This window comes from Equus caballus, chromosome 14 (genome assembly GCF_041296265.1).
Source record: "Equus caballus isolate H_3958 breed thoroughbred chromosome 14, TB-T2T, whole genome shotgun sequence".
In the NCBI taxonomy this organism is placed as follows: Eukaryota; Metazoa; Chordata; class Mammalia; order Perissodactyla; family Equidae; genus Equus; species Equus caballus.
The window spans coordinates 74596561-74624447 of NC_091697.1; the positions used below are offsets into that span (position 1 = coordinate 74596561).

A 27887-nucleotide genomic window follows, 5' to 3' on the forward strand; every position below is an offset into this window, starting at 1 on the left:
AGTTGCCATAAAGTGTAGTTCAGTTCAGGAATTAAATATTCGGAAAGTGGATGTCTGAGTTATCTAAGATACGGTTATACTACATAATATATATGGTATCTTTTGGTGAGGTTTCATATTCTGTTTTCTCTAATGTTTTGGGATCTATTATAGTACTTAACACCAGATTATTTGACAAACATGGGCATGCTTATATTTTCTGGTGTGTTGGAGATAGGGTGAAATTTATTCTTTGAAGATGGTATGGGGATACCATAGATAGTGGTTACCCTAGAGATAAGATAATAGGCAGAGACAATTGCAAGAAGTTAAAATGTCCATTTGAGGGGCTGGCCCCGTGGCCGAGTGGTTAAGTTCGCGCGCTCCGCTGCAGGCGGCCCAGTGTTTCGTTGGTTCGGATCCTGAGCGCGGACATGGCACTGCTCGTCAAGCCACGCTGAGGCAGCGTCCCACATGCCACAACTAGAAGGACCCACAACGAAGAATATACAACTATGTACCAGGGGGCTTTGGGGAGAAAAAAGAAAAAAATAAAATCTTTAAAAAAAAAAAAAAATGTCCATTTGAGCATAATGGGCAATTTTTGTTAACTATCCAAAGTTTTACAGTATTCTAATGCTAAACAAAATTACTTAATTAGTCCCTTTTAGTAATAGATTTTCTTATCACTTTGAAAAATAAAATGAAAACAGAGTTGGCATTACTGCTACTATTAAATATATCTGATGTAACTGATTGCTTTATCCTTAGTAAATAATAATATACATTCTTAGTTTTCAAAACAATACACAAGGCAGGTACAATTATCCCCATTATCAGATGTAAAAACCATTATTAAGATAAATAACCAAGTTGAAGTCACTGAACTGGTTAATAGCAGAGACAGACCTTGAGCTTGGGTCTCTTTGAGGCCAAGACTATTTTATAACGCTTTTCCCCTGACAACAAATAGTACTTACCACAAAGAAAAACATTATAAAATTAGAATTTAAAAAACTAAAATTACTCGTAATTTCACATCCCCAGGGATAAACACTTTTAACATTTTAGGGGATATTGTTCATTACTGGCTTGAGAAAGTGTTCGCTTAGCTTAAAGTTTGTGAAAAGCATATGGAAATTATTTAAGTTGTAGCATCTTTTCTTCTGTAATGTAGTTGAGTAACTCTAGACCCTCACATTAAATCATCACTTACAAATGTTGTAGCATTTGGACACACACACATAACTTCATCTGAAAATGAAAGCTATCATTTGAAGGCCTGATTTTGTGCTATGCACGGGTGCCTAACAGTCTTCTCCACACCTTTTTATCATGGTTCGTCCCTGTGCACAAATGTTCATGGATTTCCTGTTGGCTGCAAACTAAAATCTGAGCACATCTCATTTTTCTCCATTGTGGCTCTTGCCTTTCCAGTCAGATTTGTCCCTTTTGAGGGACTCAGAGCCATTGCTTTTGGTCCTATCCTGGCCATTCTTATTTATTGAGATACTTTTCTCAATAAAACTTTTCTTTCCTCTGGGAAGGTTCCTTGCGTTAACACAGACTCTACCACCTGCTAGTCCTCCCACTTTAACCTTAGTTTCTTCATCTCTAAAATTAAGGCATTAGATACAATCATTTAATATGCTTTGTAGCTCTGACATTCTGGATTCTCAGTGCTTCCTGGCACTCCAGTGAGCATGTGTCTGTGACCATCCAGCACACATCAGCAAACCAGGAACAGAAGAGGTGTATGGTACTGGTTCCATGGGTTGTGATTCGCACCCTCCCATTGTAATTATGTTAGAAGATCGAGGAGGTGAATGACTTGGTGGGGCTTGTAGTCATGAAGTGCTCTTCAGAGTTGAGAGTGGATAATGGTGAGTGTTCAGAGGAAGTGACTGGGAAAATCTAGCCGAATTGCACCAATGTCCAGTGAATGCCTGCAGGTAACTCTTGAGGCCCAAAGAAAGTTCACTGGGAGTAAGCTGGCCAAAAGTGGAAGGGTGGTCAAGAGGTTTGGTTGAAGAAGGCAATGTTGGTATTGAGCTCTTAGAGAAATTCTAAATGGCACAAGGTATAATGGTGACTGCCTGGGATGGATTGGAACTGAGATCTTTAGGTTGGTGGTAGTCAGAACACTTCAATGTCACGAGTTATAGAAGGAAATTCATTGATGTTAGTTCAGTGGAATACAGGGGAAAGCTGTAAGATTTAGTGTTATACTTGGGCTCAGGTCAAAACTCAGCTAATACCCAGCTTTGTGATATTGGAGTCATTGACTCTGTGTACGAATCTGTAAATATTCATCTCAGGGGTTATCTTCGAATCAGGCAATGTGTATAAAGGCTTCAGGAAATCAGTAAAGCACTGTGCAGGTATAACGGTTGTTGTTTTGCCCTTCTGGATGTGGTCTCATTCTTCAGCCTCTTTTATTTCGATAAACTGAGTATAAACAGGGAGCAGGGCCACCACTTCTACATCTCTTATATCCTATCCACTTCTGTTCAACTTCAGCCTGTCTATCCTATAAGATCTCAGACAAAAATTGTTCCTAAGGAGTCACTTGCTACCTCTGGTTGAATTTGTCTCTCTGGAAGAGAGTGGGAACTTAGAGTTTCCTCACTACATCTGTAAGAGATTTGAAGTTAGCAGCAACCATGCGTGGCCATTGTTTGTACTTCAGGAAGGTCCTTTCAATGACCTTTCAGTTGAGGTTTTTCTTCTATTTGCTCCCCTTTGAAGAGCTGCTGTTTGGATTAGTGATGGTACTTTTGGAATTTACACAGAAGAAAACATACTGTTTACTGAGTCTGGGAGCCTTGAAAGGTTTCTCTTCTTCCTATAGTAATGTTAAAAAATTCAGTGTTATGCCACCATTAGAAAATTCTTAAAGATAAGGATATTTCCTCTACGGAAAACAGGAATTTTCAGATTTTGGCCCCTCCAACTGAGACTTGGAATTAGGAAAAATAGTCTGCATGCATTCACTATATAAAAGCAGGCTTTTGTAAAGAGGGTAGAGAGGAGACAAAGAAATTAACGGTCAAAGAGGAAATATTGTACAGGTGTACCCCACTTAAAGAATATCCCATTATAAAAAAAATTTTGAACTTGAAAAGGTAATGGAGTTAGAGGGGAATTGACTGATCCATAAAAACACTTGCTATAAATATTTCTAAGTCTTTTTTAGATCATTAAATTGTTTAAAATATTAGGCTGGTGGCAATGAAGCTGAAAGCCTAAATTGTCAGAAGTGAAAATTAATCGAAGGTCAATCAAAAGTAGAAATGAAACGTGTATGAAAACTTAGCAATGGTTGAAAAGAAAAAAGCGTTTGACTTGCATGTGATGGTTTAGTACCCTGGTCATAGAGCAAAAGTAAGAGAAGAGAAGCCTGAAGGGGAGCTGAGAGCTGAATTGAGGTTTTTGAAGGACATTCACATGAGAATGGCATTAGATATGTCTTCTGGGATTTGTGGGACACTTGATCCAACTTTAACGACCTGTAGGTAGAAACTGTAAGATTGTCACTCAAATGGTATAGCCATCCAATATGCTTGTAAAGTGGGCCACCACGGGAGGTGCAGCGTTCCCAGTCTGGGCATTGAGGCACAGCCAGGGGTGTGGTGTAAAGTAGGGATTCCCAGGTCCTCCACCTTAGTCTTTAGGGAGGGAACTTGAGATCTGTCCTTGTCAACAGTTCTCCAGGAGAGTGCTATGAACCAGGTTTGGAAACCACCAGGCTAGATGGTATCAAGGAAGGGATGATGATGAATATAGAGATGATCAGCATATTAACCTATAAAGTTGTTTTACACTCTGAGTTTTCTGAGTCTCTGCGTTACAGATTATTCAAGTACAGTGTAAAAAATGATTAATAACATGTGTTCTATCTAGAGTCAGACTGCCTAGTTCAAATTCCATCTCGGTCACTTATTAGCTGTGTGTCTTTGAGCAAGTTGCTTAATTTCTCCATTTCCTTATCTGTAAAATAGAGATATTAACAATACGTACTCCAAGAATTACCGTATTACTTGAGTTATGTTTGTAAAAAGACTGGCATAATGTACAACATGGTGACTATAGTCAATAATATTGTATTGCATATTTGAAAGTTTCTAAGACAGTAGATCTTAAAAGTTCTCATCATAAGAAAAAAAATTTACGGGACCGGCCCCGGGGCCAAGTGATTAAGTTTGTGCACTCTGCTTTGGTGGCCCAGGGCCTCGCCAGTTCAAATCCTGGGCGCCAACATGGCACTGCTCATCAGACCATGCTGAGGTGGCGTCCCACACGCCACAACTGGAAGGACGCACAACTAAAATATATACAACTATGTACTGGGGGGCTTTGGGGAGAAAAAGGAAAAATAAAATCTTTTAAAAAAAAAGTATAACTCTGTATGGTAAGGGATGGTAACTAGATTTATTGTGGTGATCATTTCGCAGTATATGCAAATATTGAATCATTATGTTGTACACCTGAAACTAATATAATGTTATATGTCAATTATACTTCAATTAAAAAAAAATAGTACCTGGCTCATAGTAAGCTCTCAGGAAGTGTTGCTGGTGTAGCAGCAGTGCAAGGAGCTTGTGGTTCACCTGGGGGAGGCCTCAGGAGTCCTTGGAGAGAATGCCAGTGTGTGAGGGCTTGGAAGGAGTGCCACTTCTCAAGCTAGATGTACTGCAAATGAAATAGTTATTTGGTGAAATGTCAAATCTACAGTCTGGTAATAGAAGCAAATCTATCCTTGTTGTTGACTTTGCCATTCTGTTATCTAGGCTAGGAACCCTGACTCCTCCCTCTATTGAATCACCATCTAATCCTTGCTAAGAAAAAAATTCCTAAATAACTCCTTCCTCTCCGAATCCTACTGCTCTAATACAGGCTCGTTGCATCTCCCACCCTGTCCCTGCGACCAGCCTTCCTGTTACAGGCTTGGCGCTGCCACCGGAGCAATTTTATCTGACACCTAGTTCCACAAACCCAAATGCCTCCTGAGGGCCCAGGCTAGGTAGGGACCTTGGTGAACTAGGGGAGGCTCCAAGAGGGATAGATGCTCCTCGGCTCTGGGGATCATGAACTGTATGTGGCCAGATCTTCTTAAGAGAAGTCAAAAATCCAAATTTGTATATAAATCCCTGGAGTTTTAAACTTTGGTAATTGAGTCAGTGTTTCACAAACAGAACATACTTATGGACCAGAAGATCCACAGGCTACTGGTTTGCAACTTCTGCTCTCAGTGCCCAAGTCTAGGCACGTGAGACCTTCCACAATAAGTTTCCTGCTTGCCTTCCAGCCCCATCTTTTTTTTTTTTAAACCTTTTTTTTAAGATTTTATTTTTCCTTTTTCTCCCAAAGCCCCCCTGTGCATAGTTGTATATTTTTAGCTGTGGGTCCTTCTAGTTGTGGCATGTGGGATGCCACCCCAGCGTGGCTTGATGAGCAGTGCCATGTCCACGCCCAGGATTCAAACCAGCGAAACCCTGGGCTGCCAAAGTGGAGCACGTGAACTTAACCACTTGGCCACGGGGCCGGACCCCGCCCCATCTTTTTACACTTCCTGTATCACACTTGAAGCTGCCCCTACAGCTGGTGGTTCTTCTTTTGCATCCCATTGTTATACCTGTGTCTGTGCCCCTGATAGTAAAGTCCTGGCTTCCTAGAATGAATGTTTTGACCTCCTCACACGTGGCCTAACAAAGCCTTCTTACCCTTGCATTTGCAGAAAAATATCTGAGCCCTGGGCACTGTGCACAGTGATGGATGGGATAGTCCTTGCCTTCAGTGCCTTTGAAATCTCTGGCTCAGGTGTCATTCCCTCAGGGGATCTTCCTTGAAGACTCCTTCTACAAGCTACCCCAGTACGATTCTGTAACCAGTTCTGATGTGTGTGGGTTTCCAGACACCATCAAGCAATTCTCAGACACCAGCTAGGTATCCTACAGTTCAACTCAATTCTGACGCCATCTACCCAGAGAGAGCATCAGATTCCACAGGTTAAGGGCTCAATCCCTCAAGACTGACTTCTGCTTCAGATGCCAATTGCAAGTTCAGGTTGTTACCTGTGCTTCAGATCAACTGGCTATAAATCAGAGATTCCCTCAAGCCCCTCCTTGGGTTTGATTAGAGCAGCTCACAGAAATCAGGAAACTAAGTTATTCACTAGATTACTGGTTTACTGCAAAGGATATCAAAGGATATGAATCAATAGCCAGATGAAGAGATACACAGGGCAAGGTGTGTGGGAAGGGGCGTGGAGCTTCCGTGCTCTGAGTGTGCCCCTCTCCCCGAATCTCCACATCTTCACCAACCTAGAACCACTACACACCCACTAGAATGGCTAAAACTAAAAAGACTGACTAGAACAAGGATTGACATGAATGTGGAGCAAATGGAACAATGATACGCTGCTGGTGTGTATATCAAATTTTTTAGCCACTTTAGAAAACAATTTGACAGTTTCTTAAAAAGTTAAACATAACACCTACTTTATCACCAAGCCATTACAAACACCTGGATGCAAATTTTCTTAGCTTTATTTGCAACAGTGAAAACCAGGGAAAACCCCAGATATCTATCAAGAAGTAATTGGAAAAACAGACTGTGTTATATATCTGTACAAATAAAGTACTACGCAGCAATAAGAAGGAATGAATCATTGATGGCTGTAGCAACGTGGATGAATCGCAAAATAATTATGCTGAGTGAAACAAGTCAGACAAAAAAAGAGCACAGAGTCTGTGATTCCACTTACATGAAACTATGAAATGCAAACTGATCTGTGGTGACAGAAAGCAGGTCAGTGATTGCCGGGAGTTGAGAGAAGTGGGGACAGGCCGAGGAACTTCTTGGGGGTCATGGATATGTTCACTCTCTTGATTGTGGTGATGATTTCACAGGTGCACATATGTCAAAACTTTCCTAATTGTCTACTTTAAATATGTGAAGTTTACTATATGGCTGTTATACTTCAAAACTCAAAGAGAAAAAGACAAGACCTATATTTCTTTGATCTTATCTATTGTGCAGAATACATCATTGCTTATAATAGGTGTCTATTAATTGTTTCCCAAAGTGAATTTCTATTTAAAATACAGTTGGGTATGGGGATGAGGGGACTTGGGAAATGTGTGAGGAACCACTACAAGTTCTCCAGTCTCAGCTTCATTTATGCCAATGAAGGCTGGCTGGACTGCCTTTGCTTTTAAACTACTCCACTGTTTATTTTCTTATCTTTAATAGACTCGTTTCTGGAAGAAAACGCTAAAACAGAGCTGGTTTTTAGCTCTGATAGAGCCTTAGGCATGTACACTTTTATGCACAAAGGGGCCTTAGATGATACGAAGGCAAACTTCCCTTTTTATAGGTGAGTAAACTGGACCCAAAGAGTTCTAGAACCAGACTGATAACCGCAGTGTTGGCCTTTATCTGAAACGGTTTCACTTTTTCTAGCTTTCCTGTTCATTAATTAATTTTCTGTGGCGTAGTTGCTTTCTGCAAGTCACATTGCTGCTCTTGTCTGTTTTCCTGCCTGGTTCAGACAGAGGAGGATGGTTATTCTTGTTTTAAGGAAACCTAACTAAATGCTGAGTACCAATTATTTATTCTGAGTCTGATTCTACTGGATAACGTACCTCTGTATTTCTGCTGGAAATGACCTCAGTCACTTTGTTTTTCAATTCTTGTATGAATTGCTGTGTTTAGAGCCTCCAAGTGAAATGAAATGGGGAGAAATGTTTCTGATCCAGTGGGATGGCTTTATGTCAGTCATTGACCAAGAGGATGTGATAGTTGGACCTTGCTGGTCAGGTTCCACAGCACACCATGGTATAGAGCAGAAAACCATGGAGGAACAACAAAAATGGGAGCTATTTAGAAGGCCAGTTTGGACTGGTTGAGAGGGATCAGTACGCTCCTCACAGCAAACCCAAACCTTCTAGACTGTGGTTGATGGACGTGAAGTTTAGCCTTTTACATAGTGTCTATCTGGCCTCCTGGGACTTAAGATAAATCTGTTATGGAAAATTTCAGCCATATACAAAAGTTGAGAGAATAGATATTAGGAGTTCATTATACTGTCCCCTAGCTGGGACTTCTTATTTAAATTTTTAAATGATTATTTAACTTCCAATAATTTGCTATTATTAATACAGTGAGAAATGATCTGTATTAATGTGTTAACCTCAAATTTCTTCAAATAAACTTTTTTTAAAATAAAAACATCGTGGTAAAACCATTTGTAGATAAATTTGTGGATAAATATAACAATTGGCCATTGATTTTTAATCGCTGATTCTTAATGCTAGTACCTTACTAGTGGAAGTGATGGCTGGGGTGGCAGGCCCCAAGGGAAGGGCCTCCTGAGGGAGCCGTTGCCAAGGCTGTTTCCTCCAACGGTCCTGTGCACAGACCGCACGGCACCTTCCAAACAATGGTTTCCACAATTATTTGGCATCAGAGGTCTTTGTTCAAATGAAATCTTCAGCACCCTAAACATTTAAAACAGCCGCAAAGATAACGGCACAGAACAGCTTACCTCCTTAGACGTTTTATTCTGGGTTTGATAGCAAATACTTTACTGTTTGCAGAAACCTGGACACTTTGAGGAGGCAGAGGACAATTAATTTAAAAACTGTTTTACTGCAATCACACAGTCTTAAACAGTGATTTACTCCCATTAAAAAAAAAAATCACGAATTACAGATTACCCATAATATGTTGAGAATTTCTGTGGATAATCTTAGTTCTATATTATTTCCAAAGCCACTGTTATAATGTTTCCTCTTCTATTTTGAAGGATAGCTATTAAGTTAAAATTTTTATTTTTTAAAGTAGCTAAAAACCTAAAACTGAGGTTTCTTCTTGTCTGGGTGTGTCTTGACTTGCACAAAAGACATTGCCAGACACATTGTTTGCAAATCAAAGCTTTAATTATTTAAAATGCCTGTGAGGACATTTATATTTTTAAAAAATTTAATAGTGAGTTCATTTGCAATGTGGAAAAAATAGCTCCCTAACTTATTAGGGGTAATTTTTTTTTTTTTTACCTTTTGACTCGGTTAAATTGAATTGCACCCACACTTTGGTGTTAGGAAGTTCGTTTCTGCCTCGAGGCATTTTCTTATTAGTTGCCCATGTGGGATTTGTAGGAGAGAAGAGGAAAAATCCCTAATGCACTTAACTGATTATTCTGACCTACGTCCTACCCTCCTGGTTGAGTGGATGGTAATGTCCGTAATAAGGAGGAGAAAGTAAGGGCACTCAGCAGATCACACGGTGCCCTTTGCCCTTGTCTGACATTCACTCTGCTCCTGAAACACTGTTCTGCCCAACCCCCAGCCTTTCAGCTCAGTGACAAAACCAGCTAATCTTAAGATGTAAATGTTAGACATGAGAAAGAATAAAAATAATCAAAGCCAGGATAGGGATCACCTACCCAGCATACATTGCAGAAGTTATTTATCAGAGATGAAGCAGGCACTGAGAAGCCGGTATCACTCAGGTTGGTAAGGAAGAGAAGCTGAGTAGAGGGCTGTACCCCCTCCTCCTGGCCCTCCTCTGGCTTCTTAAAAGCCAGACACTTAGTTAGGAGCTGTGGCTGCACTCAAAGCTAAACTATTTGAACAGTCTGGTCACCGTGGGGCAGATCAAGCTGCAGAAAACGCTGAAGAATCCTGTTTTGCATATCTACTCCATACTTCCCTAGCCCCTAAAAATGTGAGTTGGCAGAAGAGAGGAGTCTTCGGGCATGATGTGCACATACACATGTGTGTGCACACACACACACACGCACGCACGCACATGCAGTGTACCCGTCCTTTCCAACCTCTCAGTGTTTCTCTTCTCTCCTGGGAGTAGATAGGCTAGCACTTCCATGAGCAATGCTCAGTGGGCTCTGCCTGAGTTCTCTGGTTTCACTCCAAAAGATAAATGACAGAGCTTTGGCCATCCATCATAGTCACATGATGCAACCAGAACATCAATTTAGGGATGTAGGTGGAAGGCAGAGCTCTTCCCCTAATTCATTTAAAACTCTACTTTTCCCCCTTAATTCCCGGCAGCTCCAAATGTTTTAATAGACTGATGTGTTTCCATTTTGGTGACTGCATTGGTGTTACTCCCTCTTTTTGTTTTGACGTGTGTAAAACTTAGGTATCAGTGTCCCAGCCCCCGTATAATAACCTTTACCTCTAAAGAAAGATAAACTTTCACATATATTCATTAACTTAGAAAAAAGTCTCTTTGTAATTATAAGACCTCAAAAATTCACATACTCAATATTGTCTCTTTGATTACCAAAATATCTGCTCTTAAAAATTTGCAGCTTGAATTCTAAGATATGTGTTGTAGCTAAAAAAAAAAAGCAAGCCCTAGTAAAGTCTGTGACTCATGACAATTTACAGAACAGTTTGCTGATGCTTCGATTTAGTATCAACACGAATGTTTTTTTAACTGACGAAGTTTTATGAAGTAGAGGGAAAAGCTCCTTTCTTAGAGTTTGATCTTTTATTTTGAAAGATAGCTGTTAATATCAAACCCGGATGCCTGTTTTTATAATGTAAAATATGAAGCAACCACCTGAACCTGGGCTTCTGCTATGAACAGCTAAAGTGTGATGCCGTAACACGTATCTAGTAATTACAGCCACATTCATTGCCAATGTACTTGGAGCCTTAGAGCAGAACTTGTCCATGAAAATAACAATTCCTCCCATTTGTCGAGCACCTAAATTGCTTCACAAGGTGGTAGGCATTTTACACATATTCTTGGTTTCACAACCACCTACTATCCTGTTGTTTCCATTTTACAGATGAAGCAACTGAGGCTCTGAGAGTGGGCAGCTTAACTAAGATCATACATTTAGTAAATGGCAAAGTCAGACTTTCGACCCTTATCTAGATGAGAAATCTCCTATTCAGGGTTTCCACTTTGTCACCCCTGCCACCTATAGACAGGTCAAAACTGATAACATGAAAGAGTAGAAACTTCATAAATCGAATGATTGGTTTTTTTCGCAAAGGGAACATGGCTGAACTTTTTCCAGATCCTTTAAATATATTTATTTTTGAAATACCTTGTAAACACTCATCCACCTGGTTGTTATTTTTGGAATGGCTACTGTGTGCCTGGTGCCGTGCTGAATTCTGGCTGTAACACGTGAGCCCTGTCCTCAATGAGCCTGGGCTGTTGGGGAAGACAAGGAAGCTTACAGATAATTACACTATAGGTTTGTGATGGAAGGATGTTCAGGTGCCACAGGAACCATGATGGAGGGAGAATGTGTCAGGTGAGAAGAATGGCAGGATCCTGGGGTATACCAGCTTGCACCTTCATTGGGCAACAGGATGACAAGTCTATAAAGGCACAGTCACGGAGGTAGGAAGGAAACCCGTAGAATAAGTTACAGTAGATAAGGCAGGGTTTGCCAAACGTTTTCTATAAAGGGCTGGATAGAAAATATTATAGACGTCGTGGGCTATGTGGTCTCTGTTGCAACTACTTAACTCTGCCATGTAGCAGTGAAAGCAACCATAGTCACCATGTAAATAATGAGCATGGCTGTGTTCCAGTAAAAGCTTATTTACAAAAACAGACAGCAGGCCAGATTTGGCTCATGGGCCATGGTTTCCTGACCCCTAGAATAGGGGAGGGAGGGGGCCTTGTATCAGACAAGGTATGAGTATGACTGAAAGCAGCTTTGACTGAACACTGAAGCAGTTGGTGGCTACTCTGAGAGATTACTGTAGTCATCCCAGTCCCTACCTAGCATATTTTAGGCATTTAGTAAGTATTTGTCAAATGACTAAATGATGGCTTCTGTTTGGCCTGGAGGTAGAAACTGAGGCAATCTGGTAGTGAAGGGAGAGGTGATGTGGTAGGAGTTTGATTCAAATTTTAAATGGATTATGTATAAATTACTTGATGTTTTATTCTAAAGAAAAACAAAAACATCATGTTGTTTGAAAGCTTATTTTTACTTTTAAATGGAATCCTGATTCTGGCCACCTTTTTTGGGGCCCAGCAGGCATACTATTGTTTTTGGTTTTGTTTTTTTTTTCAGAGGACAGTGGGGCAGGGGTCGTTGGTACTGAGTGTCCAAAAATATTGAAGTAGTTGAAGCTGGGGAAGTTTTCGATCTCTCATTAAAAGTCTGAGAACAGGGCCAGTCCCGTGGTGTAGCAGTTAAGTTCACACGTTCCACTTCGGCAGCCCAGAGTTGGCTGGTTCAGATCCTGAGAGCGGACCTACACATCACTTATCAGGCCATGCTGTGGCAGGCTTCCCACATATAAAGTAGAAGAAGATGGGCATGGATGTTAGCTCAAGGCCAGTCTTCCTCAGCAAAAAGAAGAGGATTGGCGGTGGATGTTAGCTGAGGGCTAATCTTCCTCAAAAAAACAAAAAAAACTAAGAGTATATATTATTCATAGGGCACAGATAGAATGCTTCTTGAATATGACCAGAGTTTTGGTAAGACTTAAACTTCAAGGTATCCATTTATTTGTTGCTGCTATTAGGTGATTTTAATAACATTCCGTTAACGTAAGAGTATTCGTGCCTCATTTCACATCATTCTTACTTCTGAACATCTGTGATAGCATAACAAACCAGCTCTATTGTTGTTCGAGTCACAATGACAAATAGTTCTCTACATTTCAGTTGTACAAATAAAAATTAATCTTAATTCAGTTTAGTGATCTTTTTGTGGTACCAAAGTGAAGTACTTTGTCACATATTGGGGAAGACAGGACCTGTCTCTGGCAGCCATGATTGATGTGGAGGGATGAGGCTGATGGGTGAGTGGGCTTATTTTAATTTGAGGATCTTCCCAGAGTGACAGCCACTGACACCATGGTTACCACTGGGCCTTCCCAAACCTCAGATGAACCGTTTTCTTCCTTCAAGACTCAGATGACCCCTTCCTGTGTAAAGCCTTCCAGTGAAGCTTCCCTTCAGGAGTCACCTGCATCTGCCAGGCAGTATGCTTAGGACAAAGACATAAAGAGAAACAGCTCATAGTTCCTGTCCTGTGATTCCTTATTTGCAATGGATTCCAAGAGGCTAATTTGTGTAAGGTTCCATTCCAGTCCCCACAACTTGTCTGACCTCTAGTAGAGGAAAGAGGTAATTACCAAGCAATTAATGTAGTACAGAGTAGCAAATTTTACAGCAAGAACATAAAGGAGGGGCATCTGGCCCTGACTAGGGTTGTCAGAAACAGCTTCTGAAGGAAGTGAGATCTAAACTGAAACTTAAGGGACTGGTGCAGCTAACCAGGTAGAGGGTGAAAGGAGCGTAGGGGAGATGGGACTTGTGTTCTGGGTGGGGGAAATGGTTTGTGTGCAGAGTCCCAGCGGCAGGGTTGAGCATGGTGATTTGGGGGCTCTATGAGTTTTCCGTATGGCTAAAACCAGGTCCTAGTGGGACATAGGGAGACAGAGGAGTTACAAATGACATTACCGTATGGACTTTATCCTGATGATAATGAGAAACTGCTGGCTGATATTTTTTTAAGTGTGAGGGGAGGGGACACCACATTGAATTTGTACTTTGAGAGATGTACCTGGCTGTCTTGTGGAGCATGGCTTGGAGGGAGATGAGATGAGAAGCAGTAAGAACAGTCAGCAGACTGAAGAGATCCAGGAGGGAGATGCTGATGACTTGAGCCGAGTGAGTGGTGGAGCTGGAGAAGAGTGGAGGTGCCGCAGAATTTAGGTGCTGGAACTGATGACGCTGGTTGTTGGATTAAGCAACTGGAGGAGTCAAGGAACAAACCTAGCCTACTATAGAATCTCATGCCCACTTTTGTTCTGTCACATCACATTGTATTTTAAGTGCTAACTTCTTAGATTCTCGAGTTTGACTATAAGCTACTCAAGGATTCATCGTTACATCGACAGCACCCAGTATAGGAATGCAACATAAACAAGCAAGGTAAATCAGTTTAGGGAAATTGATTAAACAGAGAGTTCTGTGGATGTGGCCAACAAGGGACCTCTGAGCAGAGGACTGAGCCTTTTGTGGGCTTTGAAAGCAGACCCAAGGGAATGAGCAGGGGGTACATTGGGCCTTGGCTGCAACCCAGGACGCTTTGCAGGGCTGAAGTTGGAGCCGCTTGGTGTGTGGCTTTGCGCTTTTGTTCTTTCACACCATTGTGCACAGTCCTGTATTTAAAGTCTGGAATACGGAGGTGGGGGTGAGGGAGGGACACAGGAGAGACAAAACCACAGCAAAAAAATGCCAGTCCCACAAATCCTGGCTTGGCTGCCTGGGTCCCTTGTGCTGTGTTTTATGCCTTAGGAATGAGGAGGATTAGGAAGTGGGAAGAGAATAAATGATGCACCCTGTGGGGATATGCTTTAGCTCTCAAAAGGACTTGAGGATTAGCTGGTGTGTCCTCTTCCGGACAGAGTAGCTTTTGGTGAGTGAGTTGCAGAATTGTGAGTGACGAGGGTAGCAAAGGGAAGTTGGCAATCCACTGTGAGTGTGTGTGAAAGGGAGCGCGTGTCAGGAATTAGAAATTGACCTTACTTTTTAGTCGGGCAGCTTCAAAATGTGTAAGCACAGTTATTGTTCCCACCCCCTCTAAGTGTACTGACAGGACCTTCGTCTTGCCTTCTCTCTCTGATCAGACGTGCTTTGACACAAGGCTGTCAAGACCATGGCAGCTTGTTAGTGTAGCCAGACTGCCCCCTTCGTTAAGGGTCCACGGCTTCCTCAGGTGGCATTATTGTTCTCCTTTTATGACTAAATATTTTTTATTAGGACGCTGCTTGCTATGAGCTACCTGAAGGGTCACGGTGGTTCTGAGCATTTACTGAAAGCCATGAATATCGTGAGACCATAATGCTCTTCATTTCACACAGCTTCTACAAATCAGATTTTGTTATCTCTCCCTTCCAAGCATCCATGGCACTGTGCAACTCCTAGGGCAGTGTTCACGTTCAGTTTAATATTTTAATACCTCATGATATATCATGCTAACCCACTCTGATTATTTTCATGTTTATTCCTTGTTTCATAAGTATGCTTCTTCCCTGGAGGGTTGGGGAGGTGTGAGGTTGTCCGTAATTTATAGAGACCCTATGAAAAAGTGGCAAACTGGAATAGCAATGACATCACTCATGAGAGCAGCAGTTTCAGTTATCATAATCTTATAGGAAATAGTCTGGCTAGGTTATTCTAAAACACAAGTCAAGGAACATTTTCACTGGAGAGCAAGCCTTGCAGAGTAGACTTTTGAAATATAAGAAAAACAAGTACGCTTCAGAAGGAAAAAGGAATACTATAAACAGAGAAGACGTGTTAGGGAAGAATTAAAGATTAAAGCGGTTAGAGTAAATAAAAGGTAAAGAAAAATCAGGATTGAATGGGAAAGGGAGGCACTGGTGGGAAGCGGGTAGATTAAGGAGTTGGAACAAGGTGGATTTTGTTTTTGCCCATTTTTTAAAGCATCAGTTATAGGGGGACTGACACCTTAGAGACCATGCAATCTAGCAAGTACAAGGATGTCCCTCTGAGGTCCTTGCAGGCAGCAACTGGATTTTGTCCAGTTTGGCGTTCTGTGCCGGACACAGTGTCTTGGCATACAGTGAGTGTCGGTGTGTGAATAGGAGGAGGAGCAGCTTCTCATTGCTTTGTAGTAAGAGCTGGGAATTGAGAGAATGCAACTGCAGGTAGTGATAAATGTTGCCCGAAATGGTGGAGAATTCTGTGTTTGAATATTGACATTATAAAATAGAGGTGGCTATATTTAGAAGCTTTCATTTTTGTTGCATGTGTCTGTAACAAATGAGAATGCTAACATTATAGCGAAGCTGCCAGTAATGTGGAATTTTTTGGTTTTAAAAGATCAAGCAACATGTGGCAGTTGAATGCTTTCCAAGACTAGTTTGAAGCCTTCTCTGTGGTCCTCCTGGGAGAAGAGTCAGGTCACAGAGCTCTGTCTGATGGTGGCTGTCAGCAACAAATGTCCACGTTTAAAATATTTCGGAATTTAAGGATAAGCAAGAAGGAAGCGTATATCATGCTGCTGGGCAGAGAAAGTGGATTGGCATTTTCTTGCCTTTTAGCATTGGATAGGTGTGTATGGTCTATATATGAATTGATAAAGATTGTTTATATATGTACTTTATATACCAATGTAATTTTATTTATTGATCTTATTGAAAGATCCAGTAGAGTCTTAGTTATCAAATACCCATCAATTTTTAAATGCCAGCCCTTAGTGAAATGCACTTTACTAAACTGCAAATGTATACTCTTTCTTTAATCATTTTAGATCTTACACTGTTGTAGAGAAACCATGTACTGTATGAGTTTAAAAACTATAGATAACTTGACTTTTTCTTTTTTCCGTGTTTAGGTCCTGATTTTAATGAGAACCCATTATAGTTGGCAGTTTCTATTTTTCAGGCATCTGTCACACATCACTACTCCCATTTTTCGTGCTTCTAAAAATGTTTAGTTTTTATCATATGTTTATTTCCAAAAAAATGTCTCCATTCAAGCATGCTGCAAACTGACCTCTAAGCCAATTTGGTCATTTTTCATTAAGTAGGGTTTGGGGTGGATATCGGTAACCTCTAATAGTTGCGGTAGATGGGGGCTCTTAGTCTTCTCCCTCAACCATGTTCCCAGATGGGAGGGCAGACTCCTACAAACCCTGCCGTGTATGCAAACGCTTAATCGCATAAGGAGGCAGAAACCAGTCCCTGAGCCTGTTCTTCGAACTTTTAGATGCTCTGACAATACCTTACATGAAAAGTTAATGTGAGGCAAATGTGACATTTCTGGGGACAGGATTCCGTAATCTAGTCGAGACCTGGTGACAGGAAGCCTCCACAGCAGTAGCAACACACAGGATTGTTCCAGAATTGAGCTCTGGGCACCATTGCACAGAGTAAGGTTGGGCCTGTCAGGTTCTCGTAGATTGTTCATCCTCGGGTAGAGGGCCTATATCATATTTGTAGACAATCCCACATATGTTAACCACCACTGATTTCACCAGTGAGAAATCTTTTCTAATCTCCGTTGAGCTAACTTACCAAGCCTTTAGTGTTGAATGACAGGTGAAGAGCTTAAAGTCACTGCGTCTAGAGTGATGCCTTTCGATGCCAGCCAAATGCTTCCAGAGTATGGAATATGCTTGCCTGGTTAGGGTAGGTCACTGCCCCTAAAGGGTAGATTAAAGCTAACACATCCCTAGCCTGTTGTCTGGGGTAGACTATTGTAAAGTAAATTATTGACCTTATAACTCTTCCTTTCCTGGAAATTTTCTCATTTAGGAAACTTGCCTGGGACCAGTCAACCTTGGTTTCTTCTTCTTCCTGTGCTCACTCACGTCAGGTCCTTTTTTGCCTAGGTACCTTCCCCCAGACATCCTCTTTCCTTTCACCTCAGCAAATTCCAACTTCAAATTCCTCCCTGCACTTGTCTTCCTACTTCCCAACCCCTCTCTGAATCCCAGCTACTCTGAGTCTGGGGACATACATTCATCAGATACGCTGGCTGGCTCATACTCGATATTGGTTATATGTGAGTGCTGAGTGTGTGTGGGAGGGAGGAGTGTTAGTCTTACATTTCTTGTTTTCCCGACTAAAATATAGAGTTTAAGATAAGGGCCTCGTATGCATTTTCTAAACTACACCCACCCCAGTTTAGTAGAGCACCAAACTCATATTAAACACTGAATAAATATTTAAGAGGGAGAGTTGGGGAAGAGGAAGAGAGACTATGGGCAAATTATGGGAAGGAATATTTAGATGCCTGCTAATTCCTGGTTAGAGTCACTTGTCTGGCAAAAAAAAATAAAACAGTGTCCTGTTGTACTGCTGAGGGCTTGAAGCTTTACTCTTTCCAGCCACAGCTTTGTCACCACATTCCCTGCCCTAATTTATCCCTCTCTTAATGCCAAAATATGTGCTACTAGAGCCTAATGAACGTAATAGGGTAGATCAAGTTGTAGTGGCTACAATAAAAAGAAAAAACAACGCTCAACCCTTTACGTCATGTGGAGACTGTATCTCACAAATCTTGTCACTCTTGACAGAGGTGGCCGTAAGCATGGACACAATTTTTAGAAGCAAAAATGAAATGATACTTTAGACATTAGCCATTTATAAATTTAACAAAAGCATTATCCATAATCCCCCCACTCCACTGTTTTTTTTTTTTTTTTTTTGCCAGACTTGGTGTTTCCTTTTTTTGAAGAGTGGGTAAGAAGAATGTGGAACCTGACCAAAATGTGATAGCCTAAGAAGCAGATGATTCCCTCTAGGAATGGCCCTGGAAAGGAGAGTGTCAATAGGTCAGCTGACACCAGGAGCTGCAGTCTAACATTTGAAAGCAGCTACTTTCCTGTTCTGAGTGGCTGGTGTCCTTGAACGAGGAAAAACATACCTTGCTTTTTTTGCTTGGCAGCTTAATGTAAAACTCCTTGCCAGAAGAAAATTGTATGCTGGGTCTTTACAATAAAATTATTGCAGCCATAAAGGTAGTCATGTACCCAAAGCCTAAAGGAAATCAGGATAGGTCTAAAATAAAGTGTATACATTCTGTCATCTTTCTATTTCCTTTGTAGTCTTTATGGGCTCTATTTGGAGGAACCCAGTGGAATTGCCTCAGGCACAGTCTGATGTTATGTTGTGTTGCTTAGGCAGAGCATGACTGATTGGGGAGTCATTGATATATGACAATTGGGAGCAATAACATTTTGGGAATGAAAATAATTTTTGAAGCCTTACTTCCTCTACTTCTGAAGCATTTTAATAAGTCTGTTCTTTATGACTTTAGGTAAACATGTCAAGTATTCCCCAAAATTAGATTGAGTTTTGTATGTGTGAATTAATGAATTGCTTAGAATGTCAATCTTGGAACGTAGGAGCCTGTCAGGAAAACCCAGACCCTTGATACAGAATATATTCTTGCTCTGTCGGATGTACAGCCTCTATAAAAACCCTGGTTGTAAGAGATAGTATTTAGAGAAGGTAATTTAAGAGGCAATGGGTATCAATCCACTTCTTGAAGTATTTTAGGATCTGTCCTCAGATGAAATTAGACCACTCTACGATACCAATGTCTGCTGAATCCCTTAATCCCTTGCAGAATGTCTTCAGCATCTGACCTGTTAGGCCTCTGAATTTTGTAGTGAACTGTAATATAAAAGACCATGAATAAATCCATGTCTGCATTCTTGTGGCCATGTTGTTAGTGGCAATGCCTTTGGGTATTATAGGGGGACGTCTGTAATTCTTGAGGAGAAAAATGTCTCAACCAAATCGTCTAAGAATCAGAGATGTTTTACTTTTTACACGGGTACTCTTGTTAGCTAAAATTTCTGTGACTTCCTCTTTTTCTCAGATTCTATAAACTCAAAAGCTTAGTGTTACCTTCTTATATCACAGTAATTGTGTTTGTCTCTTATGGGTGAAAGACTTGCTTTTATTCAGTTTCTTCATCTCACATTTAAGATGAGAATGAGTTACATCCCATCTCAAAGAACCCAGTTGAAGAAAGTTGCAAAGATCATTATCCAGATGACTTGGTCCTTCATTGTTTTTTATACAGGACAGCAGCCTGAGACAGGTGAAAGCCATCCAAGAGGCCAGCTATAAATAGCTTCAGGGTATTCTTGAAGTTTTCCTTCTGGGTAAGATTAAGGAACTTTGTAGAAACGATTAGTCTTGTTCGTTGGGGTAAAGGACAGATAGATGCCAACTTCCTTCTCATAAAGTTTGCCATGTAAAGGACTGATTTGAACTAATTATCCAGTTTGTGAATTATCATATTTGGTGACTTTTTTTCTTTTATTTCTAGTAGCAGAACTTTTTTCTTTTCTCTTCTCAAAAGAAAGTTTAGGGGCTACCCCATTTTGGCCACATCTCTGCTTCATCCTCATTAGCTCCCTTGGCTACCAGGAACACACAAGTTGAAAGGTATGAATGGAGAGGAAGTTGAAATCATAGTACAAAGTGAAAAGTGTGGGGTTATTATCTGTGCTACCTTTAGTGAGTAAATACTGCCTATGCGTAAGCATTTGCCCAGGTGAACTCTCTCTTCAGGTGAAAGGTGAAGTCAAACATGATTGAAATCTCAAATATCTCAGGCTCTGCCTCTGCTATGAGAGTAGGGTCCTCATTCAGACAGCCACTCTAATGTGGCCTCTGGGGAAATGATTTTTTGTATTGTTAACAAGTCATTTTGTTGAGGTTCTTTTTAGAATGTATTTCTCTTAAGCTGTTACCATTGGCTAGGATCAGAATAGACCACAATATGCCTCATTTCACACAGTAGGTATAAGTCTTATAAATGAGCTCATATGTTAAGTATTCTAGGAAAACCCTTTATTTAAGGGAGCCCTGCTGAGAATCATTTTGTAAAGTGCTGTGCTCACAGTAGGCACTAGATAACTTTGTGGATGGACAGATGAAAAGAAGAATCTTTTTGTATGAACAACCCTTTCATTAAAGCCATTCTCCAAGATTGAGTTCCTCCAGAAACACTGTCTCCCAAACCTAGGATGGGCATCACCGGACCTACTCCAATAATGGCCTTCATATGTCTCTATCATTGTATTGTTAGTGTTAAATAAAACGCATAATACTTATTGGATGCTTATCATGAACCAGGCCCTGCTCTAAACATCTTTTGTCTGTTGCCTCATTTAATCCTTGAGGCAGTCCTAGGAGGTGAGGAAACTGCAGTCTGAAGAGGCTTGCCCACAGCTTGCCACACTCACGTCACTAGTAAACAGTGGAGCTTGGTCTCACATGTGAGTCTGTCTGATTCCAAAGCTTCTAAGCTCTGAATTCGTGTCTCTGTAAGCTGTGTGTGTGTGCGTGCACTGGATGCCAGCTCCCTGAAAACCTGAACTCTGCTTCACACATCTTTGTCCCCTCGGTTTCAGCCACTCTGCCTGCTGTAAAGTAGGCTCTTAATTTGAACTAATGGAGAAGGAAAGACCAGGATTGTGGTTGGAAGACCTGGATTCCGCTCTACTTCTGGCCCCAGAGAAGTCATTTAACCTCTTTAGAGCCCCACGTAAATCAGGGAAATAATCCTTGCCCTGCCTACATCACAGGGCTGGTGTGAGGATCAAATGAGAAAGAGCTGTGGAAACCATAAAGACCTCCATAAAGGTTAAGCAAGATTCAGAAACTAATTACTGGACTTACCAGTTTTGTAAATTCAAAACGATTCAAGGCTAAGATTCCTCAGAACACCTGAAATATTGAAGTATTTGGAAAATAATTGGCCTAAGGAAAGGATAGAGGAACACAGAGTTTTATCAAGCTAGGAAGATAAAATGCTCTAAGATAATTTAAAAGTCTTATGGTGTGTGTACACATACTGGCCAATGGGCAAACAATAGGGATTCCTTAGATTAAAAGAAAGCATCCCACACTAGTGGAGTGTACACTGGGCGGGAGTCTGGGGACCAAGGTGCTTGGCAGAGCTTGGATGCTACCTTTCTTGGGGAAGCGCCTTCATTTTGTTGTCAGGCCTCAGTTTCCCAATCTGTAAAATGAAATGTTTGGACCGAATGACTCCAAACTCCAGTGACCTGTCATTCAAAACTTGGGTGTTGGCAATCCTGGAGGATTGAGTTGTCTAGTTGTGTAGCTGTCACTGTTCACAGAGTGTTTGCTGCCAGCTTTGGGCCTCTGACTGTGCTGGCAAAGGGCTGGGAAGACCCTCAGGCTGAAGAAACAGAGAGGACCCATCCCTGTGGTGGGCCTTCAGCGCTTATAGAACTGTGCTGGATTCCAAAGCAGGTCTGTGCACTGCATCAGCTTAGGTTCCTTGTTAGTACCTTTAGCGCTGGTTTCAATAGTCTTATTTGGGAGAATGTTCTCTTTCCCTTCCATACCACCCCCATTGTTTCTCTACCATCTCACTTCTAATCTGTTGATTCCAAACTGTTAGATTTCACTTATTTAAAGCAAATATTTTCCCGTGGCACAATATAAGAATGTTCTTTAAGACTTTCTTTCAACCTTAGAACTATTTATACTTTCAAAACTTAGTCTTTGGATAGAAAACTCGTTTGAGACTGATAAGAATGTGCCCTCTGATAGCATCTTATGTTTTGTAATATTTATTTTCAGGTGCATTGTTTAAGCATCATGTTGACACTGGCAGGTACACAGAGCAGGAATGACTATCCACATTTTACAGATGAGCCTAGAAGGGGAAGGAAAGTGTACAGGGGTCACGGCAGAGCTGGGCTCACACTGTTTTCACCATCCTGTTAGTCTGCCTTCTTTTTTTTTTGGTATGCTTTTTGGTGGGGAAGATTGGCCCTTAGCTAATGTCTGTTGCCAATCTTCCTCTTTCTTTTTTACCTCTCCCCAAAGCCCTAGTACATAGTTGTGTATCCCAGTTGGAAGTCCTTCTAGTTCTTCTATGTGGGATGCCGCCACAGAATGGCTTGATGAGCAGTGTGTAGGTCGGCACCCAGGATCTGAATTGGCGAACCCTGGGCCACCAAAGCAGAGCATACAAACTTAACCACTATGCCACTGGGCTGGCCCCAGTCCACCTTCTTGACAATACAAAGCCACATTCACCCACCTGACCACAGGCACCAGGTCAGTCCTGTTAAGGAAGCAAGCAGGGTGGTAATATTCTCATTACAACTGAGGAAATCGAGCCTCAGAAGTTAAACTCCTTGCCCGTGGGCCTGTGGCTGTTGATTATTCTAGATCTTGAACCCACCTCCCCTGCCTCTAGGGCCTGCTCTTTTCACTGCATCAGTTGACTTTAATTGCAGCACTTCCTGTAAAAGGTCCAGGCAGTGCCCTCATCTCACCAACATAAAATCCATCATGTTAAAGGGACTCATTGAGGAACATGCTAGTAAGGCAGGGGTCAGGAGAAGGGGAAAGATGGAAAAGACTAAGACTAGCGTTGGGATTGCCAGCCTTCTTAACCAAGAGTGGGAAGCAACCCTCGGTGATGGAATTCTCTGTTGCTTTGTCTGTAAAACCATAAACCTGCCCCAAACTCCCTGCTTCAGGCTTGTTGTGTGTTTAAGGGAAAGTTACAGACAGTTCCACTTTTGATCTAGGTATTTGTGTGTTTCCTCTATTATTGCATATTTGCATTTATTAATTATTGCATGTAAAACTATGACTTAAAAATGGATTCAATGTAGTTCTCCAAATTAATCCACTTTGAATTTGAGGTCTAATGTCTGACAAACTGCAAAAGGTATTAGGGTGAGAAAGTAGTTGGAATTTCTCTCCCCTCTGGTAATAATTAGAACTGTGGGACAGAGAGCAAGCAACTTTGGAATGAATCTCCCCATGCTTAATTTCTCCCGGATTCCTGACATCCATGCTTTCCCTTTATGTTTTTCTGCCTAGAAGCACTGTCTCTGTGGCCTACAGCCTGCTCTCTGCCCCCTGGTATTTCTCCTCTCTGATGTTCACCACAGCATCCTCAGATCTGCCCAACTGGTTTCAACAGAGACTTGAATAAGCTTCAAGTATGTTAATACTAAAAGTCAATTTTTATGTTGTGCATGTTTTTTCATATTAGTGCACTTCTAAGGGAAAGGGGTTGAATTTTGAATAGTTATACTCACAGTTTTAGAACTAAAAACCTTTATTTTCAAGATCGATAAGTAGAGCTTTTCTGAGGAAAAGAGCTGTGTGTGCAAAGGGCTACAACTGTTGAGATAGCTTCAGAACTTAACATTTACTGCTGGAAAAATCCTTTGTGACAATTTTATATATGGCCTAGCATTCTTGTTCTTATGAGTCATGCTGATTAAACTGTTCTTACAAAACCTCAAGACCATCTCTCCAGGCACGTATGTAGTGGTTCTCTGGGAACACCCAGCTATCTCCTGGACAGTTTATAGCCTCTGTACTCATTCCTCTTGTTTATCTTGTCTGCTCAGAAAGGCCGTGGAGAGAGACCCTTGTTCTCTTGCACCAGGCATCGTACATTAGGAATAGGATACAAATTGCTGGAGAAGATGGGGAAGTGGATGAGATGGGTCTGTGCTCTGTGTGGTTCCCTTGCACCGTCTCTCAAGTTTAGTTTTTAATTTACCTCTGCTAAGAATCAATTTAGACTGGATTGGTTAAGAACCAATCTTAGTAGTTGTTTTCGCTTTCTTAAAAAATGTATCATGTTTAGTCTGAATGAATCTGAGAATAAAATGCCACGTTGCCTTACCTTGGATCTATGGCAAAGAAATCTAATAGCAATACCCACACATCTGGTATTTTCAAGCTCATCTTAACCTGTCGTTTAAGATGCAGCCTTTATTGGCCATCTTTTGATTTTGGTGGTAGTGGTGCAAACAGTAGTAATCCTCTACTATGGTGATTGTGTTTTGTAGAACCCAAGAATGATTTTTATCACTGCGTCTGTGTAAAATCTAGTGTAAGTTTTCTCATCCTGGTGGCTTTCACAGCACCTGGTTGAGTGGCTGAATATTGGTTGCCGAGTTGCTTTGTTAAAGCCACAAACTTTAGAAGTGAAATCATCACACCAAGCGATCCAGCTTATGTCAACTCTTCTGTAAATAGTATGTGCTGGGGGAGTATTCCCTGGCCCCCAGGGAAGGTCAGCAAAGTGGTTGTGAGACAGAGTAATCTGGTCTGGGTCGTGCTGAAAGCTCTTATTGATATGGGATTAGTCTCGGTGGAGACAACGTGCTGTCACATGGGCATCACTGCGATTGAGAGGAGTGAGATGGGAGGCCAGCGGGGGGAAGGGGATGCCGCTGAGTCACTGAGTTCATTAAAAGGCTACTGCACAGGCAGGCGGGCGGCCAGCAAGACCAACCCCTGCACTGTGCCACCGCCACACCCACACCTCTGCGTTAGTTAAGACTGCACTCCATGCCGGGCAAGGAGGACAGCAGCGCTTGACAAGGTAGGAACCAGAGAAGCTGTGCTATCTCCCACTCCCCATATGCGTCTCACAGCTGAGAGCCCCTGGGCAGACTCTGGGAGGGGGAAGATTGAGGCCCCAACTGAAATAAGGGAACTTGGCTCTGGTCCTGAGTGATGGCTTCTCCATACAAGATGGGAATGGGGGTGGTCACCCCAAGATTTCCTGACTTAGTGGCTCAGGAGTTCTGAAAGGGAAAAGAGGAAATTGTATTTGTTTCACTAGTAGCCAGCGGTCAAATACTACTTCCCAGATTGGGGCTAATTTAAAGTCACATTAAAACTTGGCAGTGAGCAGGCATTATTGATGTGGGTGAGAAAAACAGGCTTGAGAATATGTTAAGTCACTGTTCTTTCATAGGTGAACATAGAGTTAGAGTCTGAAGCCTCTATACCACTAGAAAAATTACAAAAGTGGCAAACCTGTGTCTGCACTGGGGCTGGGGGGAAAGTAAAAGGTATTTGGGGTGGGTGGAGAACGGGGGCAGAAGTCATAAAGTCTAATAAACTGTCTCACCTTCTAAGTAAAGAGGGCATGTGGTTTTTGCCTTAAGTTTTGTTCCCAGCCTTAGATGACTAACCTTCCTTGTGTGTATGGGTGTGTGCTGCACACTAGACAGAGATGGCATGTGTATTTTTGTGTCCCCACCACATACTGTGGACATATCTGACTGACTGTTAGTATATAAATCTGTCCGAAGGAGGAACTACAGAGATGAGCCCATAGACCTATCATATGTGTGTGTTGTCAAAAAAGATTGAGAATTGGTGGTGGGTGCAGAAAACCTTTCAAAGTAAACTCTGAATGATGGAGCTACCTCAGTTTAGGTTATTAGTGCCAGACAGCTGATTTTGGCAAATGTTGATTTAAAAAGTGGCTGCTTGGACTAGGCGAGTCTTTTTTTTTTTTTTTTAAGGAACTAGTAAGAAGCCATATGCATTCAGGCAGAATATAAGGGTTGCTTTATTTTTTGAGCTGCTTCTCCATCCCTTCCTTTTTTTTCTTTCTGCAAAACTGAACGTTGAATTCTATTAATCTCAATTTGTTCAGAGTTAAGGCAGGGGAAGGAGACAGCCAATGTTTGGTGGCCTCGGTGAAAGGGGGAGATTAGTAATGGAGGAGAGAGGTTGTGCAGGGTCAGGGAAGAAGGAAAGCCTGTTTTGGTGTAAGAAAAGTTTGCTGTTTAATTGGTTGTCTTGGCAGCCAGTAAGGACTGGGAGGCAAAGAGAGGAAAGATGAAGAGAACGGGGCTGGGGAGTCATGCATTGCTGCTGTCGCCCCTTCCTGGCTGGCGTGAGTGTAGCCCGACTGATGGCAGGTTGCTTGGATGGCCCGTCAGGAAACTGCTTCGTTTCTGCCACCCACCCGGTCTCAATTAGCTCGAGTGTAAAAACTTGCTTGGTTTAATCTGTCCCTCTAGCAGAATAAGACTTTCCCTTTTAAAGAGAAAGGAATGTGTGTCTTGGGCATTAATGAACCTTTACTAAACTAGCCTTCCTGCATAATTAAATTACTTACTTTGAAGTAAGGGAGCACTTAAAAATTTGGGGTTGGGGAGGGTACGAAGGGGGAAGTGGTGTACCCACAACATGACTAACAAAAATGTACAACTGAAATCTCACAAGCTTGTAATCTATCATAACATTAATAAAAAAAAAAAAAAAAAATTTGGGGTTGAAGTATGATCCAGAACACAGTTTCTTTCAAGTTTTAATAAAAGTTTAAAAAGTGAGAATGTCAAAAGCATTGACTCTGAAATGCAAGCAGTTTGTTTAGCAACACTCATAACTGAGTAGGCAAATGAAAGCTAGTTGGTTCTTGGATTTTTTAAATCACCAGCAAGGAACTGTGGATCAGGGCTTCGTCTAACTTGGGGCCCTAGATTTATGGAGGGATGGGATGCTAGATTGCAGTGGGCCAGTCATTTCTCATTCCAGAGCCAAGCATTTTGTGATGGCAGGTGGATTTCAGAAGGATAAATCAGAAGCTTTTTTCCCATATGTGATGGTTCAACGTAAGAATTTAAATGTTCAATCTCAAATAAGTTGACATACTCCAAGTAACCTGCAGATTATTCAGTGCAGAAGTTTAGCCCTTTGTCTACTGCACGGTCAAGTTAGTTTGTGTTCAAGAAGTGTAAAGACATTTAAAGATGTAGCCCGACAAAAGTCTTCCCCATCTCCTGGCTACAAGGAGCACAGTACTCTTCCCCACCAGCTAAGGGATCTTCCGGCCTCCCTCCTGGTCTCACCTAGAGAGCTGTGGGGGTACTATCTACCTTCAACTCCCCCGCCCATGGTTCTGTCTTTGAAATTCCTCTGGGTTTCTGGCAATTGACCCTTTTGTTTATGAGTTTTATCCAACATTTCTGTATATTTGAAATGGGGAAGAGGCTCCCTGTGTCAGCTCAGGCTACTATACAGACCCAAGGTCTAACCTAACTATAAAGGGGTCTGGGAAGTTAAATATGGGAGGGCATTTCTTTAAGTTGAACCAATAAGTCTTGTTGTTGGAAGGAACCCTGTCACCGCCCTCCTTTGTCTAGTCTTCTGCATTCTAACAGGGAAGGAGTCTGTGGAAGTGATAGTCAGCAATGGATTCTTCCAGCAGACGCGTGGTTCCACTATGGAGTTGTCATCTTGACACACAGCTGCTCTCCTGTACCCTCCCCTACGTGGCTTTCATTGAACAAGATAGACTTCCTATTGCTGTATCTCTTCCACCAAAGCTATATTTGTATGAGACCGCCATTCCTTCCTAAGTTCGGGTTCATGACATTTACCACTCATTTATGATGATATTCTAGCTCCATTTTATTTCTTCATATTAGGTTTGAAAACCTCTTCTGTGGTAACTTACGTATTTGTTGCCTTCCACTGTAGCTAGGTTTTAAGTTTTGTTTAAGTGTCTTTCTCCACTTCCCAAATTTCACATTAAAACTTGTTCAACTTGTCCATTTGTCAACTGCAAAATTTTTTTTCATC

At 41.6% G+C, this 27887-nt stretch overlaps 1 protein-coding gene across 7 annotated transcripts in view; it reads left to right on the forward strand.

Moving 5' to 3' along the window:
- MCC (MCC regulator of WNT signaling pathway) overlaps window positions 1-27887 on the forward strand; it is a 407698-nt gene that overhangs the window by 219782 nt on the left and 160029 nt on the right. The window contains exon 1 of one of the 7 annotated variants that reach the window (XM_070234446.1): window positions 24766-24885. The exons of the other annotated variants lie outside the window; for them this stretch is intronic. The gene's annotated coding sequence lies outside the window, so the exon portion shown is untranslated. Of the gene's footprint in view, window positions 1-24765; window positions 24886-27887 lie in introns of those variants that run through there. 7 annotated transcript variants of the gene reach the window in all.